The sequence below is a fragment of the Procambarus clarkii genome, chromosome 9, assembly GCF_040958095.1.
Source record: "Procambarus clarkii isolate CNS0578487 chromosome 9, FALCON_Pclarkii_2.0, whole genome shotgun sequence".
NCBI classification, from domain to species: Eukaryota; Metazoa; Arthropoda; class Malacostraca; order Decapoda; family Cambaridae; genus Procambarus; species Procambarus clarkii.
In genome coordinates this window covers 51,555,602-51,580,080 of record NC_091158.1, presented here as the reverse complement: position 1 = coordinate 51,580,080, position 24,479 = coordinate 51,555,602, and the positions used below count along the sequence as shown (strand labels likewise).

The following is a 24,479-nucleotide window of genomic DNA, read 5'->3' as shown; positions in this document are numbered from 1 at the left end:
ACGAGTAAGCAGGGCAACCATAATCGAGCTTAGACAGGACGAGAGAGGAATGTAAAGCAAGGAGAGTGCGCCTATCTGCCCCCCAAGAAGTATGGGACAAGACCCGAAGGAGGGTAAGGGCCTTAGAGCACTCAACACGGAGGTAAGAGATATGGGGAGACCAAGACAAACGAGTGTCAAGGAATAACCCCAAAAGCTTCGCGGAATCTTTGTATTCAAGGGGATGACCATAAAGTGACAAAGAGGGACGAAGAACAACCCGTTTCCGCGTAAAAGTCATGGCACAAGTCTTAGAAGTAGAGAACTTGAAGTCATGACCTGTGGCCCAAGACGACACGGCATCAATTGCAAGTTGAAGCCGGCGTTGAAGGAGAGGCGAATCATCACCCTGACAACAAAGGGTAAGATCATCGACATAGAGAGCGGAGAAGACACCAGAAGGAAGAGAGGAAAGAAGACCATTGAGGGCAACAAGAAAAAGAGTAGTGCTCAGAACACTACCCTGGGGCACACCTTCGTATTGCTGAAAAGAGGGAGAGAGAGCGGTACCAAGGCGCACCCGAAAGGAACGACGAGAGAGGAAGCTGCGGAGAAAGAGAGGGAGATGACCACGAAGGCCAAAAGAATGAAGTTGAGATAGGATATGATAACGCCAAGTGGTGTCGTAAGCCTTTTCTAGGTCAAAAAGGACGGCAACAACGGAGGTCTTCACTGCAAAAGCAGTACGAATATAGACCTCCAAGTTCACCAGGACATCTGTCGTGCTGCGGCACTTGCGGAAACCAAATTGAGAAGGGGAGAGGAGGTGATGGTGTTCCAGGAACCACATCAGACGAACGTTAACCATACGTTCAAAGAGTTTGCAGACACAACTTGTGAGAGCAATAGGGCGAAAGTCCTTAGGGGAAGTACCCAGAGACCCCGGTTTGCGAACAGGGAGGACAACGGCATCGAGCCAGTCCTCAGATATATATCAATTATTTTGGTGTTGCTTGTCAAAATATCCCTGGTGATCGTCTCGTTGTGTGTAGTGATTATATGCTACTTTTTGGAGCCCTGTTGTTTGTGCATTGTTAAACGCCTACAGAGAGACGTTGTTGTCTTGCCTATATACTGAGATCGTTGGGGGTTGACAATCCCCAAGTGGGCACGTGAAGGCATAGACAATGTTGGTCTCTTTCAAGGTGTTTTTCTTGGTGTCGGGAGAATTCTTCATTAGCAGGTTGGCGGTTTTCTTACTCTTATAATATATTGATAATTTTATCTTTTCGTTGACGTCAGTTGGAGATTAACGCTGCACAAACGACAGGGCTCCATCAAGGAGCATATAATCGCCATACACAATGAGACACTGACATCCGCTGGACGTTAGTGTTAGTTTGGATATAATTTGGATACTATCATACATGGTCTGGGCCTCCACTACGGGCAGCACCTCACTGACGACCACTTGACCTCTTGCAGATTGGCGGGGAGTATCCACGGGCAGCCCGCGACCAGCTGCCCGGCGGCGGCGGCGGCGCACCCCTGCCTCGACACCTTCGAGCGGCACTTCATCCGGGTCCTTAACAAGGTCTACCAAACCATCGAGAAGAATGAGATCCGGCTGGCGGAACAGGACCGCCGGGACACGATCAAGCTGGAGTGGCAGCAGGTGGCCCTCGTTGTCGATCGGTAGGTGAAGGGGGAGCGCCTAAGTTTGGGTTTATGGGTAGTCACCGGGGGGGGGGGGGAAGTGGGTATTAGGTCTGTGATGCGCAGGCGTCCCTCATTTGTAATGGGAAGGGACATGTAGCTCTAGGGATGAGATGACTGAGATGAGACGGGTGTTAGGACATAACCCGTCCTCCTAATAGAACGTCGCATTTTGACGTATATTGTACCTAACGCCAAAAATTGGCATACGGCAGCAGGTCACGAAATTGACTTACTGTCCCGTTTTCTGGTTTGGGTCCTCTGGTTGGGTAGGAAATGGGCACTTTAGTACGGTAGTTTCTTGACATTGGGAAATTTCAGAAAGATGGGCAGTTATGATAATTTACGTAAGGGAGGTTTAATAATAGACTAAATCGTTGCTGACAGAAAGGTGACACCTCGGTTTATAGAGGAGAAGTGTTGTTAAAGAAGTCACTCGTCCTCTGGTGATTTACTCCATCAAAACCATACGAAATTAGAAAGTCAGATCGAACTCTATCGACTTCGTTTGGTTCGGTCGTCTCTGTAGGTTGGAACGTAGGAGTTGTATAGTAGATCATGACTAGCTCGGTTTAGAGCGGGCTGTAGGCGGAGTGGTTGGATACACTTTGTATCAGACTGTGTGTGTGTGTACTCACCTAGTTGTGCTTACGTGGGGTTGAGCTTCGGCTCTTTGGTCCCGCCTCTCAACTGTCAATCAACTGGTGTACAGGTTTCTGAGTCTATTGGGCTCTATCATATCTCTATTTGAAACTGTTAGCTTTTGAAAAGTCTGCCTCCACCACATCACTGCCTAATGCATTCCATTTGTTAACTACTCTGACACTGAAAAAGTTCTTTCTAACGTTCCTGTGGATCAATTGGGTACTAAGTTTCCACCTGTGTCCCCTTGTTCGCGAACCACCCTTGCTAAGCAGTTTATCTTTATCTACCCTGTCAATTCCTCTGAGAATTTTATAGGCAGTGATCATGTCTCCTCTAACTCTTCAGTCTTCCAGTGTCGTGAGGTTTAGTTCTAGTAATCTTTCCTCCTAGCTTATACCCCTCAGCTCGGCGACTAGCTTGGTGGCATACCTCTGAATCTTTTCTAACTTCGTTTTATGTTTGACTTGATGCGGACTCCACGCTGGGGCCGCATATTCCAGTATTGGTCTGACATATGAGGTATACAAGGTTCAAGGTTCTGAATGATTCCTTACACAAGTGTCTGAAGGCAGTTCTTATGTTCGCCAGTCTTGCATATGCCGCTGTTTGATATGGGCTTCAGGGAACAGGTCTGGTGTGATATCAACCCCCAGATCTTTCTCTCGTCCTGACTCCTGAAGGATTTCCTCTCCCAGATGGTACCTTGTATTTGGCCTCCTGCTCCCTACACCTATCTTCATCACTTTGCACTTGCTCGAGTTAAATTCTAGTAGCCATTTGTTGGACCATTCCTTCATTTTGTCTAGATCATCCTGTAATATCTTGCTGTCCTCCTTTATCTTAATCCTCATAATTTTAGCATCATCAGCAAACATTGAGAGGAATGGGTCTATACTTTCTGGAAGATCATTCGCATATATCAGAAACAGGTCTGATCCGAGTACAGAACCCTGCGGGACTCCGCTGGTAACAACACGCCAGTCTGAGGTCTCACCCCCTCACAATCACTCGCTGCTTCCTGTTATTTAGGTACTCCCTTATCCATTGGAGCATCTTACCACTTACTCCAGCTTGTTTCTCCAACTTTTGTAAAAATCTCGTAAGGGATACTGTGTCAAAAGTTTTCCGACAGTTGACAGTCCGAGAAAATGCAGTCTGCCCATCCTTCTCCTTGTTGTTTAATGCTTGTTGCTTGGTCATGGAATTTTGTTAAACCTGTGAGACATGACTTGCCTTCCCTGTACCCATGTTGGTGGCGTGTTACAAAGTCCCTTCTCTCCAGATGTTCTACCAGACTTTTTCTCACAATCTTCTCCATCACCTTGCATGGTATACAAGTTAAGGATACCGGCCTATAGTTTAGAGCCTCTTGCCTATCCCTGTTATTGTAGATTTGGACTATGTTAGCTGTGTTCCAACTCTGGTAGGTCTCCTTTTTTCCAGTGACTTGTTACAGACCATAGATAGTGGCACGCAAAGTGCTTCTGTCCCCACTTTTAGCATCAATGGTGAGATTCTATCAGGTCCAACAGATACTGCCTAACCTCATCACTGGTAATTTCAATACCTTAAAAGTCTGCTTGGTTTATCGCCACCTTGGTTTATTGTCAGGGCGCCTGACAGCTGAGTGAACAGCGCTTCGTATTCGTAGTCTTGAGGTTCCGAGTTCGATCCCAGTGGAGGCGGAGACAAATGAGCCAAATGTTTCTTTCACCCTGATGGCCCTGTTACCTAGCCGTAAATAGGTACCTGGGAGTTAGACAGCTGCTACTGGCTGCTTCCTGGGGCGTGTGTAACAAAAATGAGGCCTGGTCGAGAACCTGGGCCACGCGGTCGCTAAGCCCCAAAATCATCTCAAGATAAATGAACAAATTATCACACACAAATAAATGGTGTGTGTGATGTCATCTCAAGATAACTTCAAGATAACCCTTCTTATTTCAGGCCCTTCCCCTTGCTCTATTGTGAAGACCTCCTGGACTCTCTTGTTGAGTTCTTCGCACACACTTCTTTGTCATTCTCTGTGTACCCATCATCTCCCGTTTTCAGTTTCATCACATTTTCTTTCACTGTTATTTTCCTCCTGATGTTTCTTTGAGTGCTATTACATCAGGGTTCTTTTCTTGTGTCCTCATCATGAATTAAGTTCACTTATTTTATTCGTAATGCCATGTATGTTTATGTACATTACTTTGTAGGTCACTTTCGTCTGTCCATCCTGACTTATTCTTACTATTGCTGGCTGTTCCTTTGGTGCAGACAATTTTGCTCCATGGACTGGGCTGCATGGGTGGGGTTGGTGTGCTGTGTAATACTTAACATGTGTTCAGAAGATGCTGAGGTGGGGTTCAAGGGTTGGGGTAGAAGGGAGTGCTTGGAGGAGTGGGGGATGAGGGAGGGTTTTGGGGGGATGGGAAGAAGGGAGGGCTTGGGAGAGTGGGGGAGAAGGGAGAGCTTGGGGTGAAGGAGAAGGGAGGGCTGGGGGGGGGGAGGGGAAAGAAAGGGCTTGGGGGGCGAGAAGGGAGGGCTTGTGGGTAGGGAAGGAGGGAGGGCTTGTGGAGAGGGGGAGTGGGGGGGGAGGGTATACTGCATAGACACTTAGTGGGGGCTGGTAGGGGTGGAAGGTGTGGGTGATGCTCTTCTATTGGGTGGAAGGTGGGGGGGGGGGTGATGCTCTTCTCACTGGGGCTGCTGAACTGCTTGTGGAGGGTTCCCCACTCCCTGCTTGGAGTGTAGGGTTCGGGGATGTGATTCCCTGATTCCTTTCTCTTCCCTTGTTACTTCCTTGTGCCTGCTCCCCTCATTCTCTCGTCCCTTGTCATATCCCTATGAAGGAATGCCGCTTTGAACTTCGTTACATGTAATAATCTGCTCTTCCTTGCTAGAAGGTCCTCTTTTGTGCTCTCATTCGTGAATACTACCTTTGTCAATATACTTTCAAATGCTTGTTGGTTGAAAGCAATGCGTGCCTTAACACATGAACCACGATATAGTCCATGGGGTCCTCCCTGCCCCCACTCCCCCTCTTCATAAACCCTCCCTTCTCCTCCACCCGATCTCTCCTTATTGTACTAGCCAAACCTGAAAACCTGTTCTATAATTTGTTCAGCCCTCTCCATCTGTACCCCCTTTTAAGATCTGTCACTGCAGGCACTGCATAATCCTTATCTCATCACTCCATCTGACTGGAATCTGTTTGTCCCTTCACACCTACTACGACTACTGCTCTTTTCCTCTCTATCAGGTAACTAGGACATCTTGCTGTTTCCTGGGAAGTAACTACTTTCATGGAAACTTCCTTCACTGCATAGTTTCAGGGCTCTTTCTAATCATATCTACAAATGAGGCGTGTACTGTACAAGTCCCTTCTACAGATAAATTACCAGCTTCCTGAGCGATAGTTGGTGTCTGGTACTGAGTAGGATTCTCTTTCAGGCTTTTTATCTCCTGTGCTGCATTCAATGTGTGTGTGTACTCACCTATTTGTGTCTGCAGGATCGAGCATTGACTCTTGGATCGTGCTTTTCAAGCATCGGTTGTTTACAGCAATGACTGTGAGTGTGTGTGAAGTGCTTCTCAGGAATCAGCAAAATGCACTAGCCGACTGATAGAGAGGAAAAGAGCAGTAGTCTTAATAGGTATTAAGAAGCAAATAGGGGCTACTCCAAGGTAGAGAAGAGATATGGACAAAGCCACAGTCAAAGTGATCCTTGAAGGGGTACAGATGATGGGGGAAGAACTGAATATAGAAAAGGTTTTCAGGCCTGGCCGGTACAACAAGGACAAAGATCAATTGACAAAAGTGGTTTTCCAAACAAGGACACAAAAGAGGAAATTTTAGCAAAGAAGAGCAGCCTACTCAATGTACTGAAGTTCAAAAGGGTATCCTTGCAGAGGGATATGACCAGGAAGGAGAGACAGAGGGCAGCAGCAGCAGGTAGTTTCTCATTGTTTCTCGCCGGCACCGGGAATCGAACACGTAATCCTGTGGTCCGGGTTTGATTCCCGGTGCCAGAGAGAAACAATTGGGCAGAGTTTCTTTCACCCTGTTACCTAGCAGTAAATATGTACCTGGGAGCTAGACAGCTGTTACGGGCTGCTTCCTGTGTGTGTGTGTGTGTGTGTACTCACCTATTTGTGTCTGCAGGATCGAGCAATGACTCTTGGATCCGGCCTTTCGAGCCATTGGTTGTTTACAGCAATGACTCCGGTCCTAGTTCCATATCATAACTAGTTTTAAAATTATGAATAGTATTTGCTTCCCCAACCTGTTCCTGAAGTGCATTCCATTTTTCCACTACTCTCATGCCAAAAGAAAACTTCCTAACAACTCTGTGACTCATCTGAGTTTCCAGCTTCCACCCATGTCCTCTCGTTCTGTTACTGTTCCGTGTGAACATTTCGTTTATGTCCACTCTGTCAATCCTCCTGAGTATTTTATACATTCCTATCATATCCCCCCTTCTCCATTCTCTTTTCTAGTCTCATAAGGCACAGTTCCTTTAGGCGCTCCTCATACCCCATCTCTCGTAACTCTGGGACGAGTCGCGTTGCAAACTTCTGAACCTTTTCCAGTTTCCTTATATGCTTCTTCAGATGGGGACTCCATGATGAGGCGGCATACTCTAAGACTGGCCTTATGTAGGCAGTGTAAAGTGTCCTAAATGCCTTCTTACTTAGGTTTCTGAGTGATGTTCTAACTTTTACCAGTGTAGAGTATGCTGCTGTCGTTATCCTATTTATATGTGCCTCAGGAGATAGATTACGTATTACGTCCACGCGCAGGTAAATACGTCTTGCGCCACGTCCACAGTAAAATAACAACGTACTGGAGTGAACGACATGGAAGAAAATTCAGAATAGAACCAGTGAAGAGCAGAGGTGCCATGGGCACAATCAGAGAACACTGTATGAACATCAGAGGTCCACGGATGTTCAACGTCCTACCAGCGAGCATCAGAAATATTACATGAACAACCGTGGACATCTTCAAGAGGAAACTAGATTGTTTCCTTCAAGGAGTGCCGGACCAACCGGGCTGTGGTGGGTATGTGGGCCTGCGGGCCGCTCCAAGCAACAGCCTGGTGGACCAAATTCTCACAAGTCAAGTCTGGCCTCGGGCCGGGCTTGGGGAGTAGAAGAACTCCCAGAACCTCATCAACCAGGTACCAGGTATCAACCAGGTCTCTTTCTCGCATAGTCACAGGTAGGCAGTTCCCCTTCATTGTGTACTGTCCCTTTGCACTCCTATCACCTAGTCCCATTTTCATAACTTTACATTTGCTCGTGTTGAACTCCAGTAGCCATTTCTCTGACCATCTCTGCAACCTGTTCAGGTCCTCTTGGAGGATCCTGCAATCCTCATCTGTCATAACTCTTCTCATCAACTTTGCGTCATCCGCGAACATCGACATGTAGGACTCTACTCCTGTAAACATGTCGTTAACATATACTAGAAATAGAATTAGTCCCAGCACTGATCCTTGAGGTACTCCACTCGTTACTGTTCGCCAGTCCGACTTCTCGCTCCTTACCGTAACTCGTTGGCTCCTTCCTGTTAGTTAGTTCCTTTAAAAACGTGTGTAAGGAATCGTTCAGGACCTTGTATACCAGTTACGTAAGACCAATCATGGAGTATGCAGCTCCAGCCTGGAGTCCATACCTAGTTAAACACAAGAGAAAGTTAGAGAAGATTCAGAGGTATGCCACCAGACTAGTCTCGGAACTGAGAGGTATGAGCTACGAGGAAAGGATAAGGGAGCTGAACCTCACATCCCTGGAAAACAGCAGAGTAAGGGGAGACATAATAACCACCTACAAAATTCTCAGGAGAATTGACAGTGTTGACAAAGACAAACTCTGTAGCACAGGTGGAACACGAACAAGTGGACACAGGTGGAAACTTAGTACCCAAGTGAGCCAGAGACATTAGAAAGAATTTTTTCAGGGTCAGAGTAGTTAACAAATGGAATGCATTAAGTAGTGATGTAGTGGAGGCTGACTCCATACACAGTTTCAAATGTAGATATAATAGAGCCCAATGGGCTCAGGAATCTGTACACCAGTTGATTGACTGTTGAGCGGCCGGGAGCTTAACAACCAGCTCTCAACCCTTGCAAGCACAACTAGGTGAGTACACTCACCATCTTAACACCTGTCCAACTGCTCACACATGGTCCTCAGCGAGAGCCTCGACAACCCAAACCTAACACTCGTGCTGTGATCCATCACACACGCACCCCGCCTACGACCATGCAACACCTGCTCAACTTCCGGTTCACCACCTGGCTTACCTGAGCCACCTGTGCACCTGTTCGGCAGGTGGTGCGCATGGTCGTAGGCGTAAATTTCCCTACTCACTAGCACCTAGCATCCCCTACTCTATCACCTAACCTTCCATGCACTAGCACCTAACCTTCATGAATTAGCACTTAGCCTCCCTACACTAGCACCTAACCTCCCTGAACTAGCACCTAGCCTCCCTGTACTAGCACCTTGCCTCCCCTACATTAGCACCTAGCCTCCCTGAACTAGGACCTAGCCTCCCCTACTCTAGCACCTAGCATTCCTGCCTGAACTTGCTTCTAGTCTCACCAACATTAACCTGAGTGTGTGTTGTAATGCTACCATAATGGTTCATTACCTCTCCACTTTGCTACCCCCGACACTGACCCGATTATCGTCTCAATTATCTGACAAGACCTTTATCACCAGTAGCCAGTGGCGATAGACCTCTATAGTCACTGATGACCTGACCAGCATCAGTGCTTGGGCCCCCCAACACTGACGGCTAGGCTTCCCCTGCACTGACGCCTAGCCCTAGACACTCTGCGCTAGTCCCTAGGCCCCCAGCACTGACGCCTAGCCTTCCCAGGTTTCTGCTGTGGGTGTTCATCATCGCCACCATCGGCGCCACCTTCGGGATCCTGTACAAGTCCCCCCACACAAAACTCTTCACAGTCTGACGGCCTCGTGCCTCCCTCTACCTCCATTCTCGCTCCCACAACACAGCTACTCTTGCACCCCGTCAGTAGGTACCATGCATGTTACTGTTGTCTAGCCTCGCCACGCCTAGCCTAGCCTAGCCTAGCCTAGCCTACCCTGGCCTATTCTAGCCGAGACTATCTTACCCTAGCCTAGTCTTCCCAAGCCTAGCCTGGCCTGCCTCTTATCAGCTTGTGTTGACAGTGTTCACAAGTCTGTCTAGGGCACTTGAAGCGTCACTTGATGCCTGAGTTTTAGGTGTCTTTGTGAACTTATCTAGCTTGGGAGACCTGAGGCTACCTGGATTGAATTTTAGCTTGTTTGTGTAACCTTACTCTGCTTGGTTTAACTTCTAGCTTACTTACCTAGATTTCCGTTCTAATCTTTTCTGGGTTGACATCTGAACTGTTTGGGTTGATACTGTCTGAATGATGTTAGATTACTGTGTTTACATCGGTCATTTCTTGGGTGATGTTGCCATCTCTGGGTTGATTCCTCTGTCAAAGTGACCTAGTTTGCTTCGTCTGTTTAGTCTGCCTAGGGTGACTTTTAGTCTGAGCTGACCTCAGTTCTGTCCAGGTAAAGTTAGACTGCTTGAATTAACTTGTGCCTCCCATAGTGATCCTGGCTTGCCTGGGTTGGCTGCAGCCTGCCTCGTAGTCCCAATTCGATGATAAGGTAATTGTAATCGGGATAACAGCTGTCCATAGCTATTGTGTGTACTCATAGTCTTATATTGCTTGAGCCTACTAGGGGCAACTCATAGTTATGCGTGTTGCTTGAGCCGACCAATGCTCAAGCAACACATACTTCTTGCCTGCATGGCCAGTTATCTATAGTGCCCGGAATTACCCGCGGGAGAAGAATAGCCTGGTGGTGATGGCCCTTACAGGACAGCCCGTCATCCGCCAGTGTTGGTAAGTTGATGAGATAACTTAGTGTTTGCCTGCCTGGGGGATGCTGGTATCTGGCTACTTTCTTTTACCTTCTCTGTACAACATCATTCACTCTCTTCTTCTTCCGGAAATTTAGCTATCATGTTATTTAGACTGAGTTGTGTGTATATTATATATATAATATATATATATATATATATATATATATATATATATATATATATATATATATATATATATATATATATATATAATATATATATATATATAATATATATATATATATAATATATATATATATATATATATATATATATATATATATATATATATATATATATATATATATATATATATATATATATATATATAATGACAGTGTCAAACCAAGAAGGATTGAAACAGGAATTTCCTGGAGTATTTTCGTATTTAAAAATACATCTTCAGAAGGATCTTATTTTCGTATTATTAAATACGAAAGTACTTAAGGAAATTCCTGTTTCAATTCTTCCTTCGTGGTCTGACACTGTCATATATATTTGTGTGTGTGAATCTTTGCAGGAAATCTTAAAGATATTGGGGCCTTTTGCCTTGTTTTTCAGATAAAAGGTGACTAATTCATTACCGACTTTACTTAATTAACTGAAAACAATTTTACTCTTTCCTATTTTAATTATGGTCTTAGTGGTATATTGCAGCCCATCCTTCTGTTTTGGTAGTACTTATAGTGACGATGAGGACCAAAGTACATATACCGACGTTCAACGCAATTAGAAAGTAGAAATCGGACATATTGAATTTGGATAAACCGAAAAAGATTTTCTATTTATGTTGCAACCTAACCTAACCTTCCTACGCGTAATACACGCTATCCAAGGCCTAAAGTAGTACATATGTGTGCTATACTAGGCCTAGGAATATGTAAGTTTGTATTGAAGCTTCATTTTTTCGGACCATAAAGTGAATAGCGCAAAATTACACTAATTCCTTAGTACATAGTCAATATTTGTACTCTGGTGCAGTTACAAAAAGTACTATCTAAACAGGAGGATGGGTTGCATTTTCAGTGTTTGAGCTAAAAGGAATGACTAGGCTGTCGTTGGCCTAGTCATGCACATCTCATCTCCTCGTGCCTAATGGTGATAGTCTGTTAGAGCAGCCTACTCCTTCCATGCCCCTGACTCCTGGTGTGGGCTGTAGGTGAGTGTTGACTCAAGGAAGGAGGCGAGATAATAGGCAATGACCTGAATTGATTTTGTTTCAGCGAAAACTAGCATCCTCGTTAAGGCAAACTTCTCTGTTCCATACTAGACATTTTCCTCTTGGAGACGTACTTGTTTCCATTTTTTGGCTGGAAGGAACCTGCGTGTTCAATTTAACATGCGCCATACCTAGATACTTTAATATATAAATCTAAGGAATATGTGAGTGTAGATGAGATGGATGACGTATTGCTCCAAGTCATGCAGAAGTTGTTTAGTCTAGGGATTCATTCATTATGCATCACTGTTGATGGCTGCTGGCTGGACGTCTGTGATGGTAGGAGGTAGGTGAGTGTGTGTCGTTCCATACCTCTGGGTGGTGTGTCTGCCTCGCAGGAGACCGATATAACACTGCTGTGCTAGGCTAAAATTACATACCAGTACTTGCTTTTTAAAGTAAGACATACGCAACTTTAAGCATACATTAGCTGCTGCCGAATGTGGCATAGAGTGGTCCTGTGAGCACTGATAGCTGTGGTGATGGGCAGCGGACTCCTTGTGATGGTTGGGTTGCATTGCAGGCAAGGCTCCGTGCTCCTATACTCATCATCTACTTAGTTCCTAGCTACAACTACTCGCATTTAGGGATAGACTGTTTTATGGAAATAAGCCTTCCATAGCCCTGATGATTTGCTTGTGCATGCAACATTGCCTGCAAATTGCTTGCTGATTTTTGCCAAACATTAATGCCTTGTGATTAATGTCTTGCATGCAGTTCTGATATGAACAAAATATATTGAAATGCAGCTTTTGTAAACATGTTATCCTGTACAAGAGTATTGTACAGCACTGGCATCTTTTAGTTCTTGAACTTATGAGCATATTGTCACCCATTCGTTTTAATCTTCATGTGTTTGACTTCACAATTAATGCTGATGTGATTTAGGGATAGAAACTATTGCTATAAATATAACATTAATTTGATGCAGTAGGATTGAAATTTGCTTCAATAGGATTGATATTTGATCCAGTAGGAGTATATTTTAATCCGGCAAGATTGTAATTTCATGCAGTAGGATTTTAATTTTAATCTAAAAAATTGTATTTGATCCAATTTGATTGGATTTTAAAGTGGAAATTCTTGAGACTTGATCCTAATGTGACTAAGGAATATCAATATTTACTGATTTCTGCTCCTGGTCCTTCGAACCTGATAGCTGTTTCAATCCAGTACGTTGGTTTCCATCAATTAACACACACACACACATTATAATATATATAAATATATATATATATATATATATATATATATATATATATATATATATATATATATATATATATTATACTATTAGTATATTTTGGTAGCAGTCTTTCTTGTAAACATATGTTATTAAATATAACCAAAAAAGTAAGATTAATAATTCTAACACGAATTTTCTCAATATTTCTTATGTTTCTTTTTACTGTCAATGGTAATTGAAAAATCAAGTCTCCAAAATTCATTTTTATTTCTAGTCTGACGCGACGAATGAATGCATTTCGTAATTACCTATTACATTTTCAAAGACTTTAGTTTACACACACAACTGTAACCTGTAAACACGCCATTTGCTTCTATATTTATACTCGCATTTGGGTGAGGTGATATGGTACAGCAGTTTTGGATGAGGTGAACAAACTTGTGACAAACACAAGACAGAACACGGAACAATGGGTATTAATTGGATATGAGAGCATAAGAATGGAAGTAACTGCAAAGGGCCTATTGGCCGATACTTCCTCTTGATACTTCTATATTGGTACGGAGTCTTGAAGAAGGTAGAATATAGTTGTGCATTAATTGACTGTTGATTGCTGGTATTGACTTTTTGATGTGTAGTGCCTCGCAGATGTCGAGCAGCCTGCTATCGCTGTATCTATCAATGATTTCTGTATTGTTTGTCAAGACTTTTCTGGTGATGGTCTGGTTGTGGGAAGAGATTATATGTTCCTTAATGAAGCCCTGTTGCTTATGCATTGCTAATCGCCTGGAAAGAGATGTTGTTGTCTTGCCTATATACTGAGTTCTTTGGGGCTTACAGTCCCCAAGTGGGCATTTGAAGGCATATACGACGTTAGCCTCCTTTAAGGCGTTCTGCTTTGTGTCTGGAGAGTTTTTCATGAGTAGGTTGGCCGTTTTTTTTGGTTTTATAGTAAATTGTCAATTGTATCTTCTGTTTCTTGTCTGTAGAGATAACGTTCCTATTAACAATATCTTTCAGGACCCTTTCCTCCGTTTCATGAGCTGTCAAAAAGAAGTTCCTGTAAAATAGTCTAATAGGGGGTACAGGTGTTATGTTAGTTGACTCTTCAGAGGTTGCATGGCATTTCACCTTTCTTTTTATGATGTCTTCAACAAAACCATTGGAGAAGCCGTTGTTGACTAGGACCTGGCTTACCCTACAGAGTTCTTCATCGACTTGCTTCCATCCTGAGCTGTGGCTGAAAGCACGGTCGACGTAAGCGTTGACAACACTCCTCTTGTACTTGTCTGGGCAGTCACTATTGGCATTGATGCACATTCCTATGTTTGTTTCCTTAGTGTAGACTGCAGTGCGGAAACCTCTGCTCCTTTCCATGCTGTTACATCTAGAAAGGGCAGCTTCCCATCCTTCTCCATGTCGTAAGTGAAACTCAACACAGAATTCCGCTCGAATGCCTCCTTCAGCTCCTGCAGACGTCTGACATCAGGTACCTGTGTAAAAAATCATCAACATACCTGCAGTATATGGCAGGTTTCAAGTTCATGTCAACTAAGACCTTCTGTTCGATGGTACCCATGTAGTAGTTCGCAAACAGGACACCTAGGGGAGAACCCATGGCGACCCCATTTACTTGCTTATACATGTGTCCATCTGGGCTCAAGAAGGGTGCCTCTTTAGTACAAGCTTGGAGTAGTTTCCTTGGAATGTTTTCCGGTACGTCAAGAGGAGTACAAGCCGGATCACGATACACTCTGTACGCTATCATCCTGATTGTTTCATCCACAGGTACGTTGGTAAACAGTGATTCTATGTCCAACGAGGCTCTTATCCCGGTGGCCCGTGTTCCCCCACAGTAAGTCAACAAATTCCTTTGGAGACTTCAGCCTGAAAGCACAAGGTACATAAGGAGTCAGCAAGCCGTTGAGTCGCTTCGGCAGTCTGTACGTGGGTACAGATGGTTAGTTTAGTGGGTGTGGGTATCTGGCTGATGATTGGCCGAAGTGGGTTTCCAGGCTTGTGTGTCTTGACATTTCCATATGCATACCCAGGTTTGTATTTTCCAATAACCTTTGGCAGGTGGAGTCCGAATTTCTTGGCATTCACAGTTTCGATCAATCTGTTTACCTTTGTTTTCAATTCGGCTGTAGTGTCCTTTGTTACCCTTCAGAATTTAGTTTGGTCAGAGAGTATGAGGTTCATTTTCGCCAGATATTCGTCTTTTTTAAGAATGACGTATATTGGCGACTTGTCACCTCTCCTGACGACTATCTCCTTGTTCTCACGAAGGCTCATAGCTGCCGCTTTGAGCACGGGGGACAGTATGGTGCTTCTGTAGTTGCCTCGAATCTTTCCTCCTTCTGCAATAAGTTCTGCTTGTAAGGTGTCTTTGATGGTGACCTTCTTTTGCGTCTCGAGGTCGAATATGTCGTCCAATAGGATCTCCAACTCAACTTTCCGGGCCATCTCACTTGGTCAGGACATAACGTGACAGTTTATACCCAGATTTAGGAGAGTGACTTGGTCCTCAGTGAGGTTGATTCCAGCAAGGTTCAGGAAGCTATTTCTTGGTCGTGGAATCGCCATAGGTCCACCATATAATGTTGTTAGTTTCTTGATGATCTTGGTTTCGGTGCTGAGGTGATGTCGATCTGTGAGGATGTCGAGGTGTTGCTCGATACGAGTACGGAGGTTTTCGTCGATGTTGCTGTTTCTCCATTGGTTTGTAGCATGATGAAGTTGCATTTTGTTGTCTTTGATCTCATTTTCTGCCTTGTGTATCTGATTTCGAATCAGATCTTGGCGATATTTTATCGTTAAGGCTTGATTTCTTGCTGCTGGGTCGTGCATTTTAATATTAGTATATTTTCGTAGCAGTCTTTCTTGTAAACATATGCTGTTAAATATGACCGAAAAAGTAAGATTAATAATTCTAACACGAATTTTCTCAATATTTCTTATGTTTCTATTTACTGTCGATGGTAATTGAAAAATCAATTCTCCAAAATTCATTTTCATTTCTAGTCTGACGCGACGCCTGAACGCGTTTCGTAATTACCTATTACATTTTCAAAGACTTTAGTTTACACACACAACTGTAACCTGTAAACAAGCCATTTGCTTCCATATTTATACTCGCATTTGGGTGAGGTGATATGGTACAGCAGTTTTGGATGAGGTGAACAAACTTGTGACAAACACAAGACAGAACACGGAACAATATCCAATTAATATATCTTAATTGGACATGAGAGCATAAGAATGGAAGTAACTGCAAAGGGCCCATTGGTCCATACTTCCTCTTGATACCCATTGTTTCGTGTTCTGTTCCGGACTGTCCCTAGTCGTCAGGGACAGTCTTCAGGGACAGTCATCGTGGACAGTCATGGACAGTCATCATGGACAGTCATCATGGACAGTCATCAGGGACAGTCATCAGGGACAGTCATCAGGGAGAGTCATCAGGGACAGTCTTCAGGGACAGTCATCAGGGACAGTCATCAGGGACAGTCATCAGGGACAGTCATCAGGGACAGTCATCAGGGACAGTCATCAGGGACAGTCATCATGGACAGTCACCTTGGACAGTCATCATGGACAGTCATCAGGAACAGTCATCAGAGACAGTCATCATGGACAGTCATCAGAGACAGTCATCATGGACAGTCATCAGGGACAGTCATCAGGGACAGTCACCATGGACAGTCATCGTGGACAGTCATCAGGGAGTCATCATGGGACAGTAATCACGGACAGTCACCATGGACAGTCATCAGGGACAGTCATCAGGGACAGTCATCATGGGACAGTAATCATGGACAGTCATCATGGACAGTCATCGTGGACAGTCATTATGGACAGTCATCAGGAACAGTCATCATGGACAGTCATCATGGACAGTCATCATGGACAGTCATCAGGGACAGTCATCATGGACAGTCATCAGGGACAGTCATCATGGGACAGTCATCATGGACAGTCATCATGGACAGTCATCAGAGACAGTCATCAGGGACAGTCATCGTGGACAGTCATTATGGACAGTCATCAGGAACAGTCATCATGGACAGTCATCATGGACAGTCATCATGGACAGTCATCAGGGACAGTCATCATGGACAGTCATCAGGGACAGTCATCATGGGACAGTCATCATGGACAGTCATCATGGACAGTCATCAGAGACAGTCATCAGGGACAGTCATCATGGACAGTCATCATGGACAGTCATCAGAGACAGTCATCAGGGACAGTCATCAGGGACAGTCATCAGAGACAGTCATCAGGGACAGTCATCAGGGACAGTCACCATGGACAGTCATCAGGGACAGTCACCATGGACAGTCATCGTGGACAGTCATGAGAGAGTCATCATGGGACAGTCATCATGGACAGTCACCATGGACAGTCATCAGGGACAGTCATCATGGACAGTCACCATGGACAGTAATCACGGACAGTCATCATGGACAGTCACCATGGACAGTCATCATGGGACAGTAATCATGGACAGTCATCATGGACAGTCATCATGGACAGTCATCATGGACAGTCATCATGGACAGTCATCAGGGCTCAGAGCCTATAAGTGGTGGTGCGTGTGTTGTGATGTGATCTCTAATGACATCATCATTTCCAGGTTCCTACTGTGGATCTTCATCGTCGCCACCATCAGCTCTACCTTCGGCATCATGTATATGTCACCACACACTAAGCTGTTCACCATGTAGTGAGGTGCTCACCATTCCGTCACAAGGACATGGTATGGTGCTCACCATCCCGTTATCATGATACAGTGTGGTACTCATGATTCCGTAACCTTGACCTAGTGTGGGACTCCGGATTCCATTACCATGATATAGTGTGAATGCTCACCACACCATCACCATGACACAATGTGTTGCTCACCATCCAATAACCATGACACCGTGAGTAGTGTAAAGTATGCCAGGAACAGGCACTTTATATTTTTAGCAACAGCCAGTTCTAGGCATACTTTTTTCTATGACCTCGACAGTAAACGGTCGTAGTCACACATTTTTTTCGATGTATCTCGGCAATGGGACATTTTGTTGACCAAACAACACATCAGAAGATGAAGGAACGACGACGTTTTGGTCTGTCCTGGACCATTATCAAGTCAGGTGTACTCACCCGACTTGGTAATGGTCCAGGTAAACCAAAATGTAATGGTAAAGACGTTTTTGCCATACTTTTTCCAGTCTCTAGTCATAGATTGCTTAAGTGAACCTAATATTTGTTTGTCTCTTGACAAAGCTTGCTTGTTGAACAAAGAAATTAAAGAAACTGCAGAAGGGTTATATCTTCTATTTACATCCACCCAACCACATTCATATATATGCCCATCCCATGCTTTATGTAATCAATCGATCCATATCATCTCGCCCTTAAGACCATAAGAATAAGAATTAAGAAAACTGCAAGAGTTCTTAATTAAGGAAATTGCAGAATGCCTGTTGGCCTACAGGTAATTCTGAACATAATTAAAGAAACTGAAGGGCAAGTCCTTTATCCTATGTTCCATGGAATACGACCCCATGAAAAATCGGTTTTATAACCAAGTACCCATTTTACTGTTGAGTTTAACAGAGGCTACAGTTAAGGATTTGCGCCCAGTAAATACTCCCAGTCTGGATACGAACCCAGGACAAAGTGCTCGCAAAACGCCAGGCGAGTGTCTTACCCACTACACCACGGGACTGCTATAACAGTCCCCGACTATATAGATATATTTCGACTACATAGCACTGGGAAGGGGGTTAGGATAAGGATATAGGATGGGACGGCAGAAAGGAATGGTTCCCAGCCACTTGGACTGTCGGGATTGAACACCGAATGTAAGAATATGGTAAAAATAGGATGACTGTAAGAATAAGGTAAAAATAGAATGAAAGGCAAGAATAAAAAAGAGGTAGGAATCAGAAACAGGAGCAAAGCTTAAGCCAGATCACATTTGTTAAGAAGGTTAGAGTATGTATGTACTGTGAAAGGGAAGAGTCAGCAGCAACAAAGCCAGGACTCAGATTCATGTTGGTTATGTCGTGTATTGAAGTCGATTCAACAAGACGACAGAGTAGACGCAGGAATGATTATTTTAAAAGACTAATCTATAGGATGATTTAGACTCCCTAACATAACAGAAGACAGCAAAGTTTGTGTCTGCAGACTAAACATTTCTTTTGTGTTCCTTAAGTCCCGGCCAGTTTCCCCAAAGTATTGGGAGGACAAGACGAACAGAAAATGGTGTAGACACCAGCAGCACTGGAAGCAGGAGTTGTGTGAACCAGATTACTCCGAAGAGTGTCAGTTTGTTGAAACTAACTTTTATTGATGACACAAAACTAAGCTTGATGAAGCTTTATGTCAAGAGGACGAAGGGGTATTTGAGAGATTTTTAATATAGATATGAAGGGAAGACTGCTATTAGCCCATACATAGCACCTCCTGTTTATATCATTCTAACCTCATTTATATATATGCCCATCCTACGTTTTAAACAGTCAAGTGAGCCTTATCATCTTACCCATAAGAATTAAAGCTACAGTAGGTTTATATATAAGAAATATAGAAACTGCAAGAGTCCTATTGTTCCATACATAGCAGCTTGTATTTATATCGACCGTTGCTCGATCATATATATGATCAACTTATAGTTTAATCGAGTGCTCCTTAGTGATAGGCAAATCAACTCACTCTTAAGAATTAAGGAAACTGCAGAGGGCATATATCTACTGTTTACATTCACCCAAACTAATTCATATATATGTCCAACCGATGCTTTTATAATATCCAGTAATCTGCTCCTCAAATCACTTTCCCTGTTTCCATTCCCTGCAGCAATGGTTAGTCATGTTAACAGTAAAAATACAAAGAAAATACAGAGAAAAAATACAAAGAAGCATCCTGGCCAGGGACGATTTGCTGGGCGATAATCTTTAACTGTAGCCTCTGTAATGACATATGTTTCATTCCATCTACATTATACATATTCCAATGGATTAGTCAAACTTGGCAAAAATAATTTATAATTTTATACTAAGATATAATAATTTCTACACAAAATCAGAGAAACACACCTGATATGATATAGAGTCCATATCCAGGTATTAAATGTTAGGGCAAAGCAGGGTTGGTTGTACTGATGTAAGGAAAATGTCCAGTAACAATATGTAGAATGTAATATGATGTGGAGTCGAGATCCAGGTATTAGATGTTAAGTCAAGGATGATTAGGTTAAAGTTATGCAAGGAAAATGGGGAATAACATCATTTTTTCCATAAATTAATAGGTAAATACAGAAATAGTATTGAGAAATTTCCCATTTATAAATGGTCAAAACTTATGTTTCTGAGTAGGTTGGGGTGAAGTAGCTAGGTTTTTGGATACATGGGGATGGCTAATAGCATTACCTTTTTTTGGCATACGGTGTATCATGCTTCAAATATATATAGTAATATATTGTGATGTAGGGTGGGATATGGAAGGTCTTAGGGGACAAAATCGGCTGGATTGTGTGGGAAATGGTCTAAATTACACTATTTGGATATGAAATAATGTTGATAATGATAGCTTAAGAAATTATAAAATGAAGTAAATATAGGTGACATTAAGACACCTATATATAAATATAGGTTATGTTTAGAGGTACTAAACACTGAAAATATTATGGTAACCCCCATATACCATATATGTAATTCAAAGACAATAGTAATATATAAAATAGGGTTGAGGAAGTAATAAAATTGGTCCCGCCTCTCAACTGTCAATTAACTGGTGTACAGTATCCTGAGCCTATTGGGTTCTATCAAATCGACATTAGAAACTGTGTGTGGAGTCTGCCTCTTTCACATCACTGCCTAGTGCATTCCATTTGTTAACTACCCTGACACTGAGAAAATATATGTATTATATATATTATTATTACACTTATATATATATATATATATATATATATATATATATATATATATATATATATATATATATATATATATATATATATATATTTATATTCCAGTGTATAAATATAATTATTTATTTGAAAGGTAACACCTAATATTCCATTGCCTTTTTGCTTTGTGATGATACAAAGCACACATATATATATATATATATATATATATATATATATATATATATATATATATATATATATATATATATATATATATGTATATATATATATATATTTTATTAAATATGACCGAAAAAGTAAGATTAATAATTCTAACACGAATTTTCTCAATTTTTCGTACATTATGCTTCACTGTTGGAGGTAAATCAAAAATCACTTCTCCAAAATTCATTTTTATGTGCTGACTAAATCAGCACATACAGCACCAATCAGTATGTGCTGACTAAAAATGAATTTTGGAGAAGTGATTTTTGATTTACCTCCAACAGTGAAGCATAATGTACGAAAAATTGAGAAAATTCGTGTTAGAATTATTAATCTTACTTTTTCGGTCATATTTAATAAAATATGTCTACAGGAAAGACTGCTACCAAAATATACTAATATATATATATATATATATATATATATATATATATATATATATATATATATATATATATATATATATATATATATATGGCTGACCCTGGCTGACACCTATGTACACTTCGGAGCTGATCAAGCAGGTGGGGCGGCCAACCACAGGGAAACAGCAAAATCACTCAAGTACAGGCGACTGGAAGGTCAATACCTCTTTGTTCCCATAGCGTCTGAGACGCATGGCCCCTGGGGCAAGAGTGCCTTGGGATTTCTCAAGGAATTGGGGTCCAAGCTCATTGACGTCACCAGAGACCCAAGGGCTTCCAGTTTTTTTATTTCAGCGTCTCAGTGTGGCGATCCAGAGGGGAAATGCTTGCTGCGTCCTCGGTTCCTGTCCAGAAGCGGAGGAGCTTCAAGAGATCCATAACCTTTAGGCATTTGTCTTGTATGTTTTGTAACCTTTAAATACACAATAAAGGAAAAAAAAAAGGGAAGGGGGTGGTAGGAGAAAAGCACACAGAAACTGTATAGGAGGGAATACACATTCCCTCCAATGCGTTATGTGTGGTTTCCTCCGAGGCTATGGGTCCCCCTTCTTCCAGCCAGAGGTGGTACTCCCTTCCCTATTAAAAAAAAAAAATATATATATATATATATATATATATATATATATATATATATATATATATATATATATATATATATATATATTAATGAAAATATCCACCATGGCTGTGAGGTGGTGCGAACCCATGATGCCGACATTGCCAGTCGCGTGCTCTATCACTGAACCACCGCCGACTTGTAAAAAGTCATACAACCAAATTTCTACTGAAATCTCAGGAAGTCTGGAGGCCCCTACCAAAGCCAATCAGTATGTGCTGACTGGCTTGTGCAATATGTGCATAGATGTGTAATAAAGAGTAGCAAAATATAGTTGGATATATGGAGACGAGGAGTTGACCAAACCACACACTAGAAAGTGAAGGGACAACGACGTTTCGGTCCGTCCTGGACCATTCTCAAGCCGATTGTTTAATCATCACAATTGACTTTAGAATGGTCCAGGACGGACCGAAACGGATATATGGAGATAAGATGTTGGATATGACGAGTAGATATATATAAAGGTGTATGAACTCTTAACATATTAGAATCCTGCATTAATTGTCTGAAACTCTGCAAAATATGGTTTAATATTATGGGGTTATAATTAATAGACAAGCAAAAATTTTTATTTAACTGTTAGTAAATTGGTAAGATGATAAGGATCACTCGATTAATTAAAGAATGGGATAGGCATATATATGAATGAGGTCGGGTGGAGGTAAACAAAAGATGAAAGCTTTCTGCAGTTTCCTTAATTCTTTTGTTCAATGAGCAATCGTTGACTAGATACTGAAAAACATTTGGTATAAATAAGCAGTCTTTGTTTAGAGACTAAAAATTATTTTGACTAGAGACTTTGACTAAAGCCTGGAAAAAATATGGCAAACGTGTCATAGCCGAGATCTATCAAAATAAAATTACAACTATAACCGTCTACTGCCAAGATTCGTAGAAAAAAGTATGACGGGAACTGGCCGTTGCTAAAAATAAAAATGCTGGTTCCTGGCATACATTATACTACTAATGTGGTGTTCACCATCGCATCCTCGCAAGACAGTGTGGTGCTCACCAGTCTGCCACCGTGACAGTGGTGTTCACCATCCCCCTTCGCAACAAAGTGTGGTGCTCACCACCCTGTCACCATGACACAATGTGACAGTGTAGTACTCACCATCCCATCACCACATCAGAATGCGATGCTCAACATTCCATCACCAAATCACAGTGTGATGCTCACCATTCCGTCATCATGACACACTTCACCACCTACGATTCCTTTCTGTTTACCACCTACAAGTGATGTCCAGTTGGACCTCCAAGTAATGAGTCATTCCAGGACCCGACACGAGGTTAGTCCCGACTGTGTAGAATCTTGGATGTGGCTCGATAAGCCACCCAATGAGTAGAGGAAGCAACTGTGTTTTCTATAAGCCACCCATTGTGTAGTGCAATTCTGTGATTGGACTCGATAAGCCACCTTCCACTATGTAGAGAAACTTTGTAATCTAAGTTGAGAAGCCAACATCTGTGGAAATACACTCTGCAATCGGACTCGATAATCCACCCATTGTGTAGAGCAACTGTGATCGGACTCGATAATTCACCCATTGTGTAGATAAACTTCATGATCCGACTTGATAGTCCTTATCTGTGATCAACGGGACCTGACTCGGCGAACAACAGAGGTAAGGAAACGTAAAGGTCCAGGTGACTTCTGTTGTTTTGTCTGACTGTTGACAGCTACTGTTGTGTGAGGGATCTATATATATAACTCGTGACGATGAACACTCCCTGATAAGTATAGATATTCCATAGACAACAAATATTTGGTGCTACCCATATATCAACAACGCGATTGAAGCTGGTCTATAATTGAACAAAATGATAAAATTAATTTAGGTATACAGCATAAATATGTATTTTTATAATTAACAAATAATGCATTTCACAGTTCGCTCAGAAATTAACCTTTGTGCGTTAACTGGGCAAATCGTATTAAACATAAAACTGAACAACGCAAAAATAAACAGAGAAAAGTGTAAATATTTTGTGATATAAAAAAATATATGTTCGTATATGCAATACGCAAATATATGTGTGGACATTTTTAGGAAATTAGTTGTTACTGAGCACCAACCGGAGAAGAGAGGGAGAGGATGAGTTGTTCCTGAGCCGCAGCAGAGATGAGAGAGATGGCATGCGGTTTTTACGCAGTTTGTACTTATCAGTTTACTGTTAAGGTAGTGTTTATGTCTTTAATTATGAATAACTTCTGCCTAAACTTCCGTGTCACCAGGTACCTGTACCTGTGACATAGGTACCTGTACCCTCGTGCCTCGTGACACAGGTACCTGTACCCTCGTGCCTCGTGACACAAGTACCTGTACCCTCGTGACACAGGTACCTGTACCCTCGTGCCTCGTGACACAGGTACCTGTACCCTCGTGACACAGGTACCTGTACCCTCGTGACACAGGTACCTGTACCCTCGTAACACAGGTACCTGTACTCTCGGTACAGATGTCTCTACCAGGTTTCTACCTGGTATAATCTTCGTTTTTGTTTGTCTGTCTGTCCAAAGTTGGAAGCTACAAGGTTGGGATTAGCCTGACCATAAATGGCAGATGGAATGGTCTGGGGTCTGGGATAAACATAGGCTGGCCAGGGTCGCCACAATTCAAAGGGA

At 42.6% G+C, this 24,479-nt stretch overlaps 1 long non-coding RNA gene across 1 annotated transcript; it reads left to right on the top strand.

Annotated features, from left to right (window-relative positions):
* The first annotated feature begins 1,467 nt into the window (after positions 1-1,467).
* LOC138362749 (uncharacterized) lies at positions 1,468-17,985 on the top strand. The gene is made up of 2 exons (XR_011227921.1): positions 1,468-1,674; positions 17,306-17,985. It is a non-coding gene; the product is annotated as an uncharacterized lncRNA (long non-coding RNA).
* Positions 17,986-24,479: the final 6,494 nt, after the last annotated feature.